At 42.0% G+C, this 16,889-nt stretch overlaps 1 protein-coding gene across 10 annotated transcripts in view; it reads right to left on the reverse strand.

Annotated features, from left to right (window-relative positions):
• Positions 1-16,889, reverse strand: part of eya1 (EYA transcriptional coactivator and phosphatase 1) — a 73,164-nt gene that overhangs the window by 44,890 nt on the left and 11,385 nt on the right. Inside the window, exons 1-2 of one of the 10 annotated variants that reach the window (XM_042710193.1) lie at positions 4,083-5,201; positions 2,865-3,965 (exon numbers count right to left, since the gene is read on the reverse strand). The exons of 7 other annotated variants lie outside the window; for them this stretch is intronic. The gene's annotated coding sequence lies outside the window, so the exon portion shown is untranslated. Of the gene's footprint in view, positions 1-2,864; positions 3,966-4,082; positions 5,202-5,468; positions 5,847-16,889 lie in introns of those variants that run through there. 2 more of the 10 variants (XM_031583868.2, XM_031583867.2) reach the window with 2 other exon arrangements.

Raw genomic sequence — 16,889 nt, forward strand, 5'->3', positions numbered from 1 at the left:
CGTCAGAGGTGTCATCCAAAAAAAAAAAAAGAAGCCGAACACGCTTCACTCCCAACTGTTTGCTCGCCTTTTTTGTTTTGCTTTTCTTACTGCCAGAACAGCGTTACCGTTGGCAACACACGGCTGGGCTTTTACCGCTGATCATCACTAGCCTTGCATGCAGGCTTGGGGAGGCAACACAGAAACTTCTCAATATGGCTTCCGTGAGTAACAGTGGGAAGACGGATATACTGCGCACACTTTACTTCAATACATCCTCGTTTTTCCCCGAAATGGTACAAATAAAATATACATGCAGAAGTATTTCTTAGCTCAACATGAACATTTACATGAGAATAAATCAGACAAAGATATATGCTCGGTGAGAAACTCGAGACGGATCTGAAATGTGAGAAATTTCAAAAATCCTTTTTTGAAAAGCTCAGCACGCATCCTAACCCCTTCCCTACCACTCTACATTTTCAAGATTTTAATTTTATGAAGCACAGAGTGTATATTCCTTTGAATTTGCTAGATTATGCAAACCATGTGTTGTGAGTTACCTTTTTATTTTTTTATGAAAAGCAACGCTTTAATCAAAATAACTCTAAAACAACTAATCCCCACTTAAGCTGGTCAGCTGAATCCACATGGTGGCCCAGGAAAAATAAATCCACTCGCAAAGAATGAAGAGGCAGACAACAATTGGACACAGATGTGACTGGAATTAGACACAGTTTAGAGAATGCTACACCTCACTTGTCTCGCTTGTGCGTGGACGAAGAAATAAGCACCACCGACAAACGCCATGCTGATTACAACCCTCGATTTTTCTTTTTTTTTCTCCTGCTTTCGTCTTTTAACCAAAGGGGCTCCTGAGAATATATGGGGCTACGCTGATACTTTTATGCATCAGAATTAGAAGAAAGTTTTGCTACATGATTTAAAAAAAGGTTCATGTTTTATAATTTCCACACAAAAAACAACAAAATCAAGTTGAGGCCCTATCAGCAAAAATAAAGTCACTGCAGTGGCATTCTCATTTTATTAATGACCTCTATAAAATGTAATTTTCAAAATTAAGAAAAATCTTGTTTTTCACATAAAAAGTTCACCCAAAGTAAAAGAGAAAGTAGTCTGATGTAATTTCCGCATATTGTGAATTTTTAAGAAATGTTTTTTTTAACACTAGACACACTAAAGCGACGTTTAGTCTAACACATTCATTAATCCACAGAAGCTCAGCAGAGGAGAAATTTCAGACTTATCTCTAATTAAATGTCTAATTCCTAACAGATGTGTGGTTTGTTGATGTGCAATTTGTCTCTCCCATTTTGTTAAATCTGACATGGTGCTCCAGCAATTCACTGAATAGCTACATTAAATCTGTTAATACTGTGCTCTTCAACCCTCTAAATTATTTCCAGAAGGCTGATTCACTTTGAGGGCCCATCAAATGAGATTTAAGGTACACATTTTATCACTCCCGGCCTACCGCACTGCCCTCAACGGCATGGGAAAACAAAAACAAAACAAATTCTGCATTAGAAAATATGCTGTCATTACTCTCTAATGTTACTTCCATGGTACTCCGAGGGGTTACGTCAAATAACATGCTCCTAAACACAAATTGCATGTTGCCTCATTGGCTGTCAGATTCATTTTGTAGATTAACTACAAAACGTTCTGTCAGTCAGTCAACGCAAAAACAGTATTTCAGCTAGAATTGGTCCACATAGTGAAGACGGTAATCTCATGGGAATCTAACATGAAATTCATCTGAATTTGACCTTATTACAACTTTGAAGAGTTGATATTAAAGAGAAAATATCTTATTTAAAAAATATTTTATTTAATTTTTTTAAATTAAAACTTTTGAATACTCAAATTCACCGGCTATATTTTGTAGGCCAGTGTGTCGCATGATGCCCATTCAGATCCATCTCATGTCATTTCCTTCACTAACCGGTTCATGCAAACAAGTGACTAATTACATATAAACAGACATTAGAGCAGTGCAGATAGAAAGAGGAATAGAAATCAACTGTGATGTTCAGACCTCATTCCCTGCACTATAGGCTACATTTGCCAGAGACAATCGGGCTGGCGTGTTAGCAAAATAACACCCTCCCGTATTTAGTAAACAGCTCAGCTCGCTAATCGCTCCAAACAGCCTCCCAGGCTTCCCATTTCCTCTGTCTTTCTCCTTTCTCATAAACAGCTGTAGCTGGGCCGCATCAATTAGCCCGCTGCGTCTTTCACCACACACAATTTCCAGCTTGAAAGGAGCTTGGGCCTGCACACATACGGAACGCATTGGGCCTTCAGCAAACAGCGCCGAGCACCAACTGCAGCAGGAGCAGCAGCAGCGGCGGCAATAGCATGGGCACAAGGCAGAACGAGGGAGCTGCTTGCATGGCAGCTTGATCAGGGAGGACTTAATTCACCCAACTGAGCGCATTATTATAACAAATACAGTGAGTAAACAAGTCCAAATCAGCCACGACATTATCAGTCAATTAGATAAACATGCTTCATTGTGCAAAAATAAATAAATAGGGCCAGCTGATTGCAGGCATTGCCATGTTTGTGTACACAGACAGACCCGGAAAGCAAACAGTATGGTAGTGGCCTGCGCATTGCTTATTTGTTTTCAGAGCTGTCCAAGCTTATCTGCCTCTACATTTACAAAAGCTTTTTCTTAGACAAATGAACCAAGAAAATTATTTTTCAAAAAACCTAATTATTTATCCCCTGCTGAAAGCAAACAAAAGGTACTGACTAAGTTACACAACAAAGGAAGCTGCGGCGCGCTGAGATAAGCAACGTTTAATTGTACATGCTGCGTACGTCTCGCGTGTAAAATAAAACCTAGACATTTACACCTCTTTCTTTCCCCCTCAAGTTGCTGTATGCCGTGTCTTACAAGTCGAGCGAGCTGCTTTTGAGTCTCCACTCAGCATTCTTGGCTGCGCCAGATGTCATTGGATGTCAACTGTTTTAACTGAGTTGGTTTTGTTTGTTCTGCCAGCCAAAAAGGGTCTCCCATGGAGACCTTCTCTGCTTTGCCTGTCGGGATGGAAAATGTAAACTTATTCGGGCATAAAGACATCCTACTCTAGAAAATGTTAGGTGATTTACAATTGTATCTCTTATTTCAGCAGCCTCTCCACCTGCTTTTATGTATCAAACAAGAAGCTTGCCATCCATCACAGGAGGGAAGCTTGAAAAAAAAAAAAGTAAATTGAAAAGGGGTAAAGGTGGTGACCAGGTGTTAGAGTTATCAAGGGGGAAAGCATCTCTTTGGGGTTTATGTATTTGCTCTGAACACAGGCTAGAAAATAAATGGATAAGCTGTTTGTCGAAGTGTAAAAGCATAACTCCACATTTGCAGAGTTACATTAAAATGTTGCTGTTCTCTATATGTACATTATCTATGCAGCCCATAATAACATTAGAACATATATTAGTTTAACCCTAGCAGGCTTGCTCGAAACTTTAGTTTTTCTTTGTGAAATGCTATTATTGTTATTACATTATAACATATACTACATTTAAATCCATATTCATTATTTTATTGAATTGCCATCAAAATTACAATTATAAATGTCCATGACCCTATTGTTCAGTCCAAGGTAAAATTAATACACAAGGCCTCTGTTGCAACTGCACGTAAAAATCATACAACTATTTTTTTGTAATCTAATCAGCGACAAATAACATGATACTGAAGTAGTTTTCTGCTTAAAAACAACAGAACATGTTTAACATTAAGCTATTTTGCCACATACGGTGCAGATGTCTGTGTTCTGTCAATTCTCCCGATAGCGCCGGTGATGGGCTGAGGGAATATTAGCGTCCCTCGCGTCCAACAAACGCAGAGTGGGCGAAACACATTTGTCTAAAAATGCCAGTGTCTGAATTCATTCATTTCCGTGAACATCGCACGTAACATCACCTAGTTCTGCACTGTAGCCAAAAGTTCCCTGAGAAAGAGAGAGAGAGAGAAAGACTCCAGCCAGAAGTAAGGCACCAGGATGTTTTTAGAAATGTAAAGTAGTGACATGCAGGCTAGGTTTGAAATAAAAGGAAACCGTACTCACTACAATTAAGATGAATCCTTGGGCTTCCTTTTATCCGATCTTTTATCTTCTCTAAGTGTCTGTCCAGTTCAGAGTGGCAAAAACAGTTCTCAAAAGCAAAAAAAAAAAAAAAGGATCTCAGATTTTTGTCGGCGTCAACTCACAAATTACAAATACTAAACAACTTTTTTTCTTTTTCATGGTAAGTGTGAAAACCCATGGAGCCCTGCACGGTATCTCAAGAGACCGACTCCAAGAGCGAGAATGAGACTTGTCCGATTACTGCTGCAGGCAGTGACTAGAAAGTGTCTGAGGAAGAAGGAAAAAAAACTAGAGAGAGAGAGAGAGCGAGAGAGGGAGGGAGGGAGGGAGAGAGAGAGAGTGGGAGGGAGGGAGTGAGGGAGAGAGAGGCAGGCTGCTATTTGAAAAAGCAGAAAGTTGCTCCATGCACTCGCACAGGAAGGCTTTGGAGCGGAGGAGGTCCGGAGGAGTTTTCTTAGCACCAGCCCTCCATATGTCACTCACTCTGGGCTCTAAGCTGCATAGCCTTCTCCAGATTGTGATCAGTGATCTTAAGACAATGCAATGGCAGATCCCTCAAACCATCCCCGCATGTCTGCTGCATCTCGCGACTCTCTTCACTTACCCCGAGGGCAAAGGTTTTTTTTTCTGTCTGTCTTTCTTTCATTCTCTCTTTCTTTCCTCCCTTCTCCCTTTTTCATGTTTTTTGGTTTTCTTTCTCTCTCTTTTTTTTCTGCACCACATTTGTTTTGTTCTGATGTGAGACATGTTGCTTGCCATATGACAAAAGGTCTTGAAAAAGTTTTTAGTATTACTAAATTGACAATGTGCATTTTGAGGTCTCTTCTGCTGGAGCTAGCCAGGTTGTAGGGACACTCGTGCAACACAGTGGACTTCCTATATCAACATTGTTACCCTCCGCTGTTTGCAAGGTAATGACTATGCTGTCTGCTCTAGGTTATAATATCCACTGTTTGCTCATGCTTCATTTTAGTGTGCTGGTCAACAAAAACACATTGGTTGCATTCATTTTTGGTTGTTCACAAATGTGCCTGTATTTTTTAAATGTGCGCGAAAATTATGGCACCAAACCCTTTTGCAATTATATTAATACACAATTACTATATTATTACAATTCATGCTATAAAGTTAGAATATTGCACTAATAATACTAGTATAGAAATATTCAAATATTTTAGAAATTAATATAAATATATTATGACATTGTACACAATGACAGAAATCCAAAAATAACAGACAATTTACAAAAAGCCTTTCAAAATGATGATGTGAAGATGTTTGCCTTTAAAGGACGATAAGTATAATCAAACTCAGTTTGTAGGCTTCCCTGTGCCTTATGATATTAACCTTCCTCGGCATCCTTACCTTTCACACAGTGCAAGGCTCTGCTTTGCAGAAAGTCAATTGGCCACATATTCATTTCACAAGTAGATATCTCTCTCTCTTTTTCTCTTTGTGGCTCTGAGTTGTTCCGGACTTGGAGCGGTACTGCAGGTATCTCCAAAAGGAGTGCTTTTACAAACGTAAGTGCGCAGTGCTTAAGCGCACACCTTGTAGTGTTGGCAGGGCTTTGGGCCAGGCAATGGCTGTGTATTGAGCAGCCATATATGGGAGACCCAGGTCGGCGTGAGTGTGCCTCTGTTGTGTGGGGCTTCAGGGGCCGGTATAAATAGAACCAATGCTGCAACTTTTCCTAATCTACATAGGCCGTGCTGTTGATGTAGCCATGATGCAAACGCGACCACCCTCCCCCGTACCCCCCCCCCCCCCCCCCCCCCCCCCCCCCCCCCACACACACACACACACACACACACACACACTCATTCTTCCTCACAGTCTCTGTGCCTACAGGTAAACCGGCAGTTTCACATTTCAGCCCGAGAAAATTAAATATATTGCATTTTGAAGAGGTCTTTGATAACTCAATGGGCTAATAAATGCAACGGGACTCTCAAGTAACTATTCTGCCGTCGCTCAGGGGTGTACACGGCAATTGAGTTATTCTGTTCACATGGCAGCTGTATGAAATTAGCTTACAATGTAATTTTGCAAGTGAGTTATTTTCCAATTGCACAGCGTAATTACCCAGAGTTGTTTATGTCTCCTAAGCTAAACCAACTCATAATTTTTTGCATACCCGCGAATCTGCAGTTGTATGTTTTGGTATGTTTTGAATCACAATTTGGATCTTGAAATAGGCCACCGCTTCCACAAAAGTTTAGATAAAGTGGCTTTTCTGACTGTATAAATTTAAATTGAGTTTTCTATTAAGATGTGCAACAAATGCAAGTTGGCATTGAAGCAGATGTTTAGAAAAATACAAAAAGAGACACTCCTACAACACCACAAAACCATTCGCGATAAAAACTAAATAGAAGATTTGGAATGATTAAGATATTATCTATTGCTGAAATACTGAATGTAAGAATATTTCCGGGGGGTTGTTTAGAAAGACCCCTCAATGAATTCACTGAACACAACATACACACTGCTTCCAAACCCAAACAAGAGTTGAATTTGTTTTTGCCCAATGCAACTCTTTATCATCAGAAAGAATCGCCCCAGCAATGTAGTCATTATCTTCCCAAGCTGGGCTTAACAAAGATGCATTGACAGTGTTGGGCCTGACATCAGTGCTAAAACATTACTTGCCAAAAACTATATCAAGCAAGACATTTGAGAGCCGGGCCAAGATTAAAAGTGAAGCCTTTCTTTATTGAGGATTATCTTGATGGGACCCTGCGGTCTTACTCCGGGACAGCGTAGATGCCTGTGTGCAATCTAGACACCGAGAGAGATCCGCAGTGTCCTTCGCTGTGTAGGTTATCTAAGAAATGTGTCACAGACACATAATAACGCTATGATTCATTCTGCGCTCGAAGTTCAGCTACTATTCCCCAAACTCTTGATCGAATCTCAACACATTCAATTATGTGTGATCCAACAGAGTGGCTAACAGTTAGTATCTATGGTATTATCAGAGAAGAGGCTGCCCTGTTCCTAGGATATTTTATGTGGACTTTGTGTAAACAAGTATTGGATGTCTTTTTATAGGCTCTAGTTCACACATTCAAACGACACAGTAACAAATTGTGCGAAATAACAAGTTCTGTGTGACTTGGTATTATCAGATGCAAATGAAACATGCTAACACTTTTTTCTTCTGCAAAAAACACTTGGAATATTTTCAAATGCATACGCTGCAAGTTTGTTTGGGTAAACCTACGACAGTGTTTACACAATGTCACACTTTGGGGATGGGGGGGGGGTTAGATCAAGTTCCTATTCGGCCACAAGTCTCTGAGCACTACCCTCCCCAAAAAGCCAAACCCCTGAGATGTGAAATTTGAACTGGCTTCTCGGGCCTAATGAAAACAACAACTTTCATATATTTATCTAAGCATTACCAGGTGAAGTGTTTTCCTATTGACAGCGCGGAAAAAGAGCACCACGTCCCCGCGCCTCACAACTTTGCCCCCCCAGTCCCCTGACACGCGCAGGTCCTGAAGGCTGCCGAATGGTAATTTGTCAAGAGGCCGAACAACTGGTATTGGATAGTCTTAGCTCCCTTCCTTCTGCCCACACCCAACTCTCCCAAACACCACCACCACAACCTCCTTTCTATTCACTGTGAATGCATGCAGCGTCCTTCGCCAAACAACAACGCTGTACAGAGAGAGCCCCCCCTCGAGGAGCAGACTTTTATTTTGAGGGCAATCGAGTGAGGTACTGGCAATCCCGAGCAAACCTGAGGCAAACTTTTTTGTGCCTGTGACAGAGGCCTGTGTGAGGGGTATTTCCATGGAAGAGAACACTAACAAATGGCTGTCTATCTTGGTGCACAGCGAAATGATATGCGACCGACCAGGGACTTGTTTTTCCTGGCCGTGTCCGGTATCAAAACATGCAATTACATTTGCATGGTTACCTGCTCTACACAGCATTTTAAATCTCCATTAGAATTGGTTTGTGGCACGTCTAGAAACTCGTATAAACAACCAGCTTTATATAATACAAATTGCACCAAGTTGGATGCTGTCTGCTTTTAACCGAGATTCTACTGATGTGCGTTCAAATAAAATATCTTAGGTACAAGCCTACCTCAATTACACAGCAAAACCCCCCTGTTTGATGAGTGAGCATACAGTACTTTCTTTCATTTGGAGACAGAAGTACCAATCTACTGCCATAACCGCGACAGATCTCAAAGCCATCCGTCCAAATGCTGCTTTCATTTCAGCACAGAGAGTAGATCTCTGATGATTGGGCGTCACCACAATAAAGATTTTTGACAGCACAGACAGATAATTCTGAAGACTCCCCCCCCCCCGTTCCCCCTCCTTTCCCTAAGGTAAATTAGTAGCAAGTGAAGTGCTTTCAAGTGGTGAATGAAAGTTAGAGGGAAGCCAAATTTCCCTATAAACAAACAGCAGGTTTGTCTGCACGAGCGAGGAGGGCGACTGCGGATGAAAGTAAATGCAAACCTCTCCCCTATAAATACATTTTGCCGTTCTCATCAGCACTCGCGGAACAATGCCGCCGGTTAACCACAGCAGACAAAACAAGACAACACGCAACCAAATTCCCAATTACCACGTGATGATAACCGTCATGTTAGCAGGACAACCCATGTGCTCCAAACTATGTTTATCCCACTTATTTGCACACAGAACAGAACAGAACAGAACATACATCAATTACAATCGTTTCTCAAAGTACAGGGAATTTATTTGAAAAAAAGGCAATAGTGATGCCTGCCATTTCTGACGATGGAGTGAATGCAGTGGTCACGGTGCTAACACAAGCACGTTTTTTGGCACAGAAAACACCATATACTGGCATGCAGACGTGCCCGTCCTGGGACTCAAAAAAGGGCTTGACTTTATGAGGGGTTTGGAACACCTGGGGAAGGGCTGCGAGGGGCCGAAAATCCTCCAGCAGACACTTTACTACCCTCCAGAGCTGTGAAAAAGAAAAACAAGCATGCTTCGGAGACCTATTACTCAGAATGAGACATCACTGAGGCACAGAGGTACACACACAGAAAATTAAACATAGATAAATGTTTAGTCAGCAGCGCATCCAGGGGCAGAAATCAAAATGGCACAACCGTACAGTATATTTCAGCCCATATTTTACAATATAACGTGCTTTTATAGAGCCATTCATTTGGTCTGTTCTTGGTTGTTTGGACACATACTTAAACACTGGATTTCATCCACAACTGACAACTGTATTTATTGTTCAATCTGGACACTTTCTGAACAATAGTACTGGATTCAACAACTAAGTATGCTGTTCGCAAAGCATGCTATTCATGGGAATTACAATGTTTTTACCTAACCGGTATTCAGTGAAACAGGATATTTGTCCCCTCCTTTTATATCACTGGTCATTTTGGCTGCGGAGCAGGAACACCCTTGCGGGGCCCCACTGCAGTTGAATGTATGGGCTGCACTGACAGAGCGAGCTGCCAAGATAGTAGCAACCTCTTCAGAGTCCTTGTTTTCCTTCGGTTTCAAAACGAGAAGCTCAACTATCAACTCACAACCCCTTATCTCTTCGCAGATAGTTTTCGAGCAAATGTGAATTATCGGCCCTGTGATACAATACACGACAGGACTACAGGATATGACTATCAATGCATGTAAATAATTCCAACTCCTAATGACTTAGAGAGTCCCACAGCAACAATTTTGGCAGCCTCACAGTTATGTCTTTGTCATCTGTGCTCAGACCTGCAATAGGCAGTCATTTAGAGGGTGATAAAATACTTTTCTAAACTACTTCCGCCTGACTTAAATAATCCTTAGGTACAAAATGTGTCCTAAAATATATATCGGGCATGGAGTTGACATGACAGAGTCAATAATTTGTCAATTCTTTCCCTCACAGCAGTCTTTAAACTACTCGGACCAAAATAAGGCACCCCTGGAATCTGGAATTCCTGAATAAGAAAAAGTGGCCCCTCCACTAAATTTAAATCAGCTGCACCCTAAAATACCAATATGTTTGGTAATAAATTTTCAGGCCCCCTCTAATGACTCCCTCTCTCTCTTACTCTCTCTCTCTCTATCTCTCTCTCTCTCTCTATCTGGGGAGCATGTAGAACGCCCCATAAGAACATTTGTCAGAGCAGGGCCCAACTGTCTCAGACTACTTGCACAGGCGGACAAGGCGTCCAGAAATGTGGCATTCCCCCCCCCCCCTCCATCCCGCCCTCTCCACAGCTGCCTCCCCTAGTTGGGTCCAGGTCAGCAGAGAGTCTGTGGTCAGACTACTGAGGGTCCGGACCCAGCAGGGGCGCTCCCCTGTAGGGTGGAACGGCCCAGCACTTGGGATGGCCTTTACCGCAGCGCAAGTCCCAGTTGTGGGCGGGGGGTTCGGGGGTGGGGGTGGGGGCACTACAGAGGCCAATAAGGACCCACCCCCTACCCCCCTTCCACATTTGTGAGGGCCAGGATCCCACATAACAAAAACACATTAGGCAAATGTCTGGTCGCTTGTCTGTTTAAATTGGCCAGATGAAAGCCACTTTAAGACGGGGGTTGGGGGGTGGGGTGGGGTGGGGAGTATACTGACCTTCTGCAGAGTGAGAGCACCTTGTTGTGATCCAGAGAAAGATGCCACCATCAAGGCAGTGTTGTGTTGTGTGTTGTGTTGTGTTGTGCTGTGCCTTCTCTACAGTCTACAGGGAAATTGTGAAGGGGTGTGCTCTACCCGGTAAACACTCTAGTTTAAAGAGCTGAAGTGGAGTTGGAAGTTTAGACAGACAGTTTAGACAAATGGCAACCAAAACTGGGGCCAGACAAAAACAACACCGAAAAACTCAACCTCTATGACCGCATGTTCAATGACAACAATGAGCGCTTTAAAAAAAAAGGTTAAGACCAATAACACACACAAGAAAAGACATTGACCAACTAATTACCAAGGCAGAAAAAATACCAATGGACACTGATGTGGCCAAGGCTATAAATATCCTGCTTAATGTTACAAGCAGCGCCCAGGCAACACAGAGGGACTTTTCACCATAGCTTTCTAATTCAACTAAACTGCAACGGTTCACCGGCACAGAAATGAGAAAGAAAAAAACCGCCCAGCATATCCAAACATTTGCAGCACTGAGCATTAAATCTTTAACCCTACCCCAGTTACCAAGAACTCTTCCCCCTTACATACATGACAAGGGTGTGTTGCTAACAGACGACAAAAAATTCAGGTCATTTTTAACTTGGTAGGTTGGACACTTAACAGCTGGGGCTGCTTCCCTCTCTCTCGAGCTCCTTGTGTACCGTATGCACATTTAAAAAGAGACACTTGGATTATCTTGGCAAGGGAATGCCATTCATTTTATAGGAGAGGGGTGGAGGCAGGATGCTGAGGCGGACCATTTTTCAGCGCCCGGGAAAGAGTGTGAACTATTAGCGGCCTGCCAGGCCAGAAGGTGCCCCCCATCACACTGGCGTCACATAAAGTGACTCGAGGCATGACAAGAAGTTCAAAAATAACCAAAGGTTAATAACCGTTTAAGACTATGCATGAGAGTGCTGAAGTGTGCCCACCCCCCCTCACACACACACACTTTTACTCCCCACCCCCCCCTCCTCAAAAACCTCTCTGTGTGACTTCTGTCCTCAGTGCTGGGGCTTGTTCAACTTAATTGACATGAGTCAGACAGACAGGTTAGTCAGATAGACAGGTTAGACTTTTTTTTCCCCTTCTGCCTTTTTGCCCTGTTTTCCAGCACCCAACTTTCACCAGTTGACAGGAAGTCGGCGGTGGAATTCAGTTTTGAAAAACACAGCGGCACGTCCTGTGTATGTACCCTCTCAAAACATATTCTCCGAGTAAAAGCGTGGAAACGTACGGTCCGAACAACAATAAACTTCATACGCTGAAATATTTCTTTTGAGGGAAAAAGTCACACTTTTTAACTTGCGCTATGAAGCTAGCACCCGGGTGACGTGCCAAGTTTCCGTGTGTATTTCCCCTTTATGTGTTCAGCATGACTGTGGCCTCTCTCAGAAGGTGATTTCCTCTATGAGGAAATGGAAATTGCATTGTAGGCTCCCAGGCCCCTGGTCCCCCCGTACCCATGAAAATATGCTCTACCACATCATATGTGAGGGCCTCTGAATGATTGACATTAAAAACGGGAGAAAAAAAACAGCCCCCTGTTGCATAGCAGATTTCCCCTTGAAGCGTGGCGCTGCTGATAAAGTATGTGGTTTACTTAGCGGTCATGCAGGCAAAACTCCTGCAAGGCCTCGGCGGGAACTTAAAGAAGTCATTTTCAGGATATTCTTTTGTCACATGCTTTCATTTTAACATTTTTATGTATGAAATACGAATTACCAGAATAACTGAAAACCGTTTCGGGATGTGCACACAATCACTTTTGTTCCAATTGGTTATGTATGGTGCATAGATCATATATATAGTGAATATATGTATTCATATATTTATACAGTATATTAATTTCATGTATTTTGTGGACAATGGTTACACACCACACAGGCCTGCATTTCTACACACGTACAAACACGGAGCCCTGAAAAAACACGGCGATGTGTCAACACTGGCAGATCACTAAATCTGTGTGCACGAGGAAACGGAGAGCCTGAGTTCCCGGTTACTGATACTCTATAGAGGAAGAGTGGTATGAAAACAGTTTTTGAAGTCCACCTGATGACACAGCCCCACCGGCATAACCTACTGACCCTGTTACATTGTGATGTTCTCGCCACGCTGGGGAGCGCCAAGTGGAAATATGACATCAGGATGAAGTCGGGATGATGGTATGTGGAGGAAGGCCAAAGAGGAAGACTTATGATTTATAGATTCCGACAATTGAAATACTGACTAGAGCAGTAGACTAGGGGGGAAAAAATGACGTCTGTTTCAGCATATTTTTTGTAACAGGTAACACCAGAATAATGAATATTATAATGTTGTTATTATGGAGATGAAGACACTGAAAAGAAAATCTTTTTCTTAGTGTCTCTATCAACCGAGAGCACAAAACTCAGTTCAAACGAGGTGAATACAAAGAAAAACTATCATGACAGATTACAGAAAGTAATCTTTCTTACAAAGGTATCCAATCTGAATGGATCTGAAGGCAGACACAAGATGCTGTTTATGACAGTGTTCATCCTTTAAATCATATCTAAATGATCAGATGGACACCCTGACCTTACCTTGACTGACTGGTGCAAATGATGAAGACACACTGTGAGAAAACTGAACCGGCACGCTGGAAGGGAACCTGAATGACTAATGCATGATTCAACGTTACCGGCAGGCGATCGCTCCTTGGCCACAGCAACGCTCCGCCACAAAGCCATTCCAGGCATACTCCTGTCACGCAATTATGTAAACATTAGGGGTTTGAAAAAGATAAAGCTAACCCATTTATCACAACATCTTATACCTACAGAAGGTGCATACATACCAAACCAAATTTAGCATGAAATGTGGTGCACAGTGTTAATTATGATTTATGGTGTTTAGTTTTATTTAGTATTTTTTTGTATTTGTTGTTTAAGAATTTCACCATAGCACTAACTAATATTGAGGTGCAGTTTTGAGTGGGCCCCGCTCGATGGGCCTATAAATAGTGTTGGTGTGCCACGGCTACACTCCCAGCCCAGTGTCAGTTACAGACCCTGGCGACTTTTTATAGGTCACAAAACTTCCTGTTGCCGTGGATACACCGCAGAAGAATAGTGCGGTTTTGGACGTGAAACAGGTAAGACTGGTCAGGGCAATTAGAGGGCCCATTTGCTTGAATGAGGGCTATCGGACGGACAGTCGAGGTAATTGGGGGGTTAGTTCATTCACTATGCCGGAATTGTTCTGCCCCTTGGCTGCACCTGGTTGGAGCTTGGGACGGAACAATGGGAGGACATTTAGGTTTTTCTTTCAGTGAATGAGTATTCTGCCTGGTCTGGCCCTTTCATTTTCCCAGCAGACACAGCAGACACCCACCCACCCCTTCCTCACCATTCATACACAGATAATTAATTTATTGTTTTGTTTTGTTTGTTTCCGCGTCGCCGCTGTACTTCTGTTATATTTTGCCTATATTCTACTAGACAAAATGTAGTTTTTATTCTGATTATTACTGATAATGAAATAGACTGATGATTTTTTATGCCTACGAGTGCTTTATTGCCCGTGTAAGAAAAGATGCAGATAAATCGTCAGGCTTGTTTCTGAAATATGAAATGCACGGCTCAGACATATCCTAACATTCGCTTAGTAGCAATGCTGGCCTGACAGTCGACCCTTCAGTGCTTCCTTCGCTCACCGTGGCGACACAGCTGTGAGGAATGGCCCATCACATGATGACTGTGCAATTTACAAAATTACAAGATGGCTGACATCAGGCCTCCCAGACCCCTTGCTCCTTACCTGAATAATTCATTCCATATTGATGAGTTCTAATAAAAGAACGAGGCTGGCAGCCTTCCGACTGGCATTGCTGTCCACCGCCCAAGTCACAACCACAGACACATTTCTTATCCATACATGCAAGAGCTGATGATGCACAAGAGAGCAAATGTCTTTTTTTTCTTTTCCTTTCTCTGTGAATGCAGAATTTGAAATAGGATATTAGATTACCGTATTGCAATCTGTCTTGGTGGGGAAGACTAACTGCTGAGGTTCCTGTCAGCTAATTACAGTTCCACTCTGTGACAGTTGTCAATGTTACCACAGGGTTTTTTTTCCTTTACTCTCCTGCCACTAAAAAATGTGTCAATCCACTCTTGACGATCACAATGTGTTTTTAGGTGAAGATATGACAGATGCAACACTATATAGGAAATATCAGTGATTGACTGCTTACACAATCTTTTATACATTTCAGTGATGAGATATCTCAGGATGACTCTTCAATTTATGCTGAATGACAAAAGGGAAAGATACTTTCTGCTACTGCTGACGAGACATCAACAACTTGGCAACAGCTGTATATTTATGTAATAGGTTTTGGCAGTGTGTTGCCTTGACTTCATAAAAATGAGATTAAAGGGCCACCTGTCCTATTACCCTCCCTGTATTCGGTATGTGTCTGATTTGATGGTATCTGACGCATCATCATTGGCAGCTGTCATGCACTTAATAAATAGCACCTTTCACAAAAGCAAAGGTGATGAATTGAAAAATGTTTAGCTGAGGCATGCATAATTTATACAGGCCTCTGGCGCCGGCCAAGCCCTCATGAATAATTAAAATTAATCTCATTATGGAAGATTTCATTATGGGGATAATTTAATTAAATGAAAGCTGAAGGACCTTTGAGGTCTGACAGGCACATGCGCTGCTACCTTGGGCTAATGGCACGAGGGCAGTGCATTGCGGTGCAGTAATAATGCACAGAGCCCCATACATTATTTAATGGACGCGGCTAAGTACGGGCCGATCAATGCTAACCTGTCATCTCATCAATGTGCTGAAAGCGTACCAGAGAGCCCCCAGCCCTCCCAGTAGATCTGAAAAAGTTGTTTTAAAAAATAAGACTACTAATAATAAAATGCCGTGTAATACAATGCAATGCATACAATTGTTATTTGCAGGATGTTTTCTCTGCTTATGATAGTTACATTAGTATACCAATACCAGTACAGTATATTCTTCAGTCTTCAATATCTGTGCTAGTTTTGCTAGTACCATTGCTGTGTTAAGAAGAAAAAGTATACAATTTGAGGAGTGCACAGTGAGGACAGACAAAAAAAGGAAAGTATGTCACCACTTTTTTAGCAAAGTCAAACATGGCTGCATAAAAATCATGCAAGGAGTGAGTATCTGACATGAGGACCAAACATGAGTATCTGACGTGAGGACCAGACATGAGTATCTGACGTGAGGACCAAAAAACGAATTATATTACTGTCTTATGGGAGCAATTAGCAAGCACTCTTGGAGTGTGTGTGTGTGTGTGTGTGTGTGTGTGTGTGTGTGTGTGTGTGTGTGTGTGTGTGTGTGTGTGTGTGTGTGTGTGTGTGTGTGTGTGTGTGTGTGTGTGCGTGTGTTTGTGTGTGTGTGTGTTTGTGTGTGTGTGTGTGTTTGTGTTCTTCAGGGGCACAAGTAGCTAGTATTCCTGAGAGCTTCTGATACGCATCTAACTTCTCAGTGAAGCCATTTTGTGCCACCAAGATGTTAAATGTTAAGGTTAATCACACACACTCAGATAAAGTAAAACCTTTGCAAATATCATGTGACAAACACATGGAAACTAGTGATCACTAAAGGTTTGGTCTCTATATTGGTACGCACATTTTAGAGACACACAGCAGTTGAGAGGATGAGGTTTAGTGTTTGATTGAGTTGCTCTCTCCATCTCCATCTCCATCTCTCTCTTTCTTTCTATTCCCTTGTCACATTTCCCTCTCAATCAAGAAGGACATGGAATGTTTGGTTGATTAGTGGTATTCCGACTACAGTATTAGCCCTATCATCAGTGGTGAAGTATTTTTTCCATTCAAATTGGGATGAACGAATAGTCTCTTTTTGGGCCCGTTTTCCCATTATAGACTTATCTTCCTACTTCTACTTATCTCCGTTTAACTTTTCTAGCCTTTGTATTTTGTATTTGTAAATATTAATGACGTGTTTATCATTGTATTTATAAATCACATATCTACATATTAAAAATGTAAAATCTCTCCCTCTCTCTGCAGTTGTGTGTGTATACATGAACACACATATGTATGCATGTGTGTCTGTATGTTTGCAAATAAATACATCCTTGTGTAATGTACACACAATTCATACATA

Source organism: Clupea harengus, chromosome 17 (assembly GCF_900700415.2).
Source record: "Clupea harengus chromosome 17, Ch_v2.0.2, whole genome shotgun sequence".
In the NCBI taxonomy this organism is placed as follows: domain Eukaryota; kingdom Metazoa; phylum Chordata; class Actinopteri; order Clupeiformes; family Clupeidae; genus Clupea; species Clupea harengus.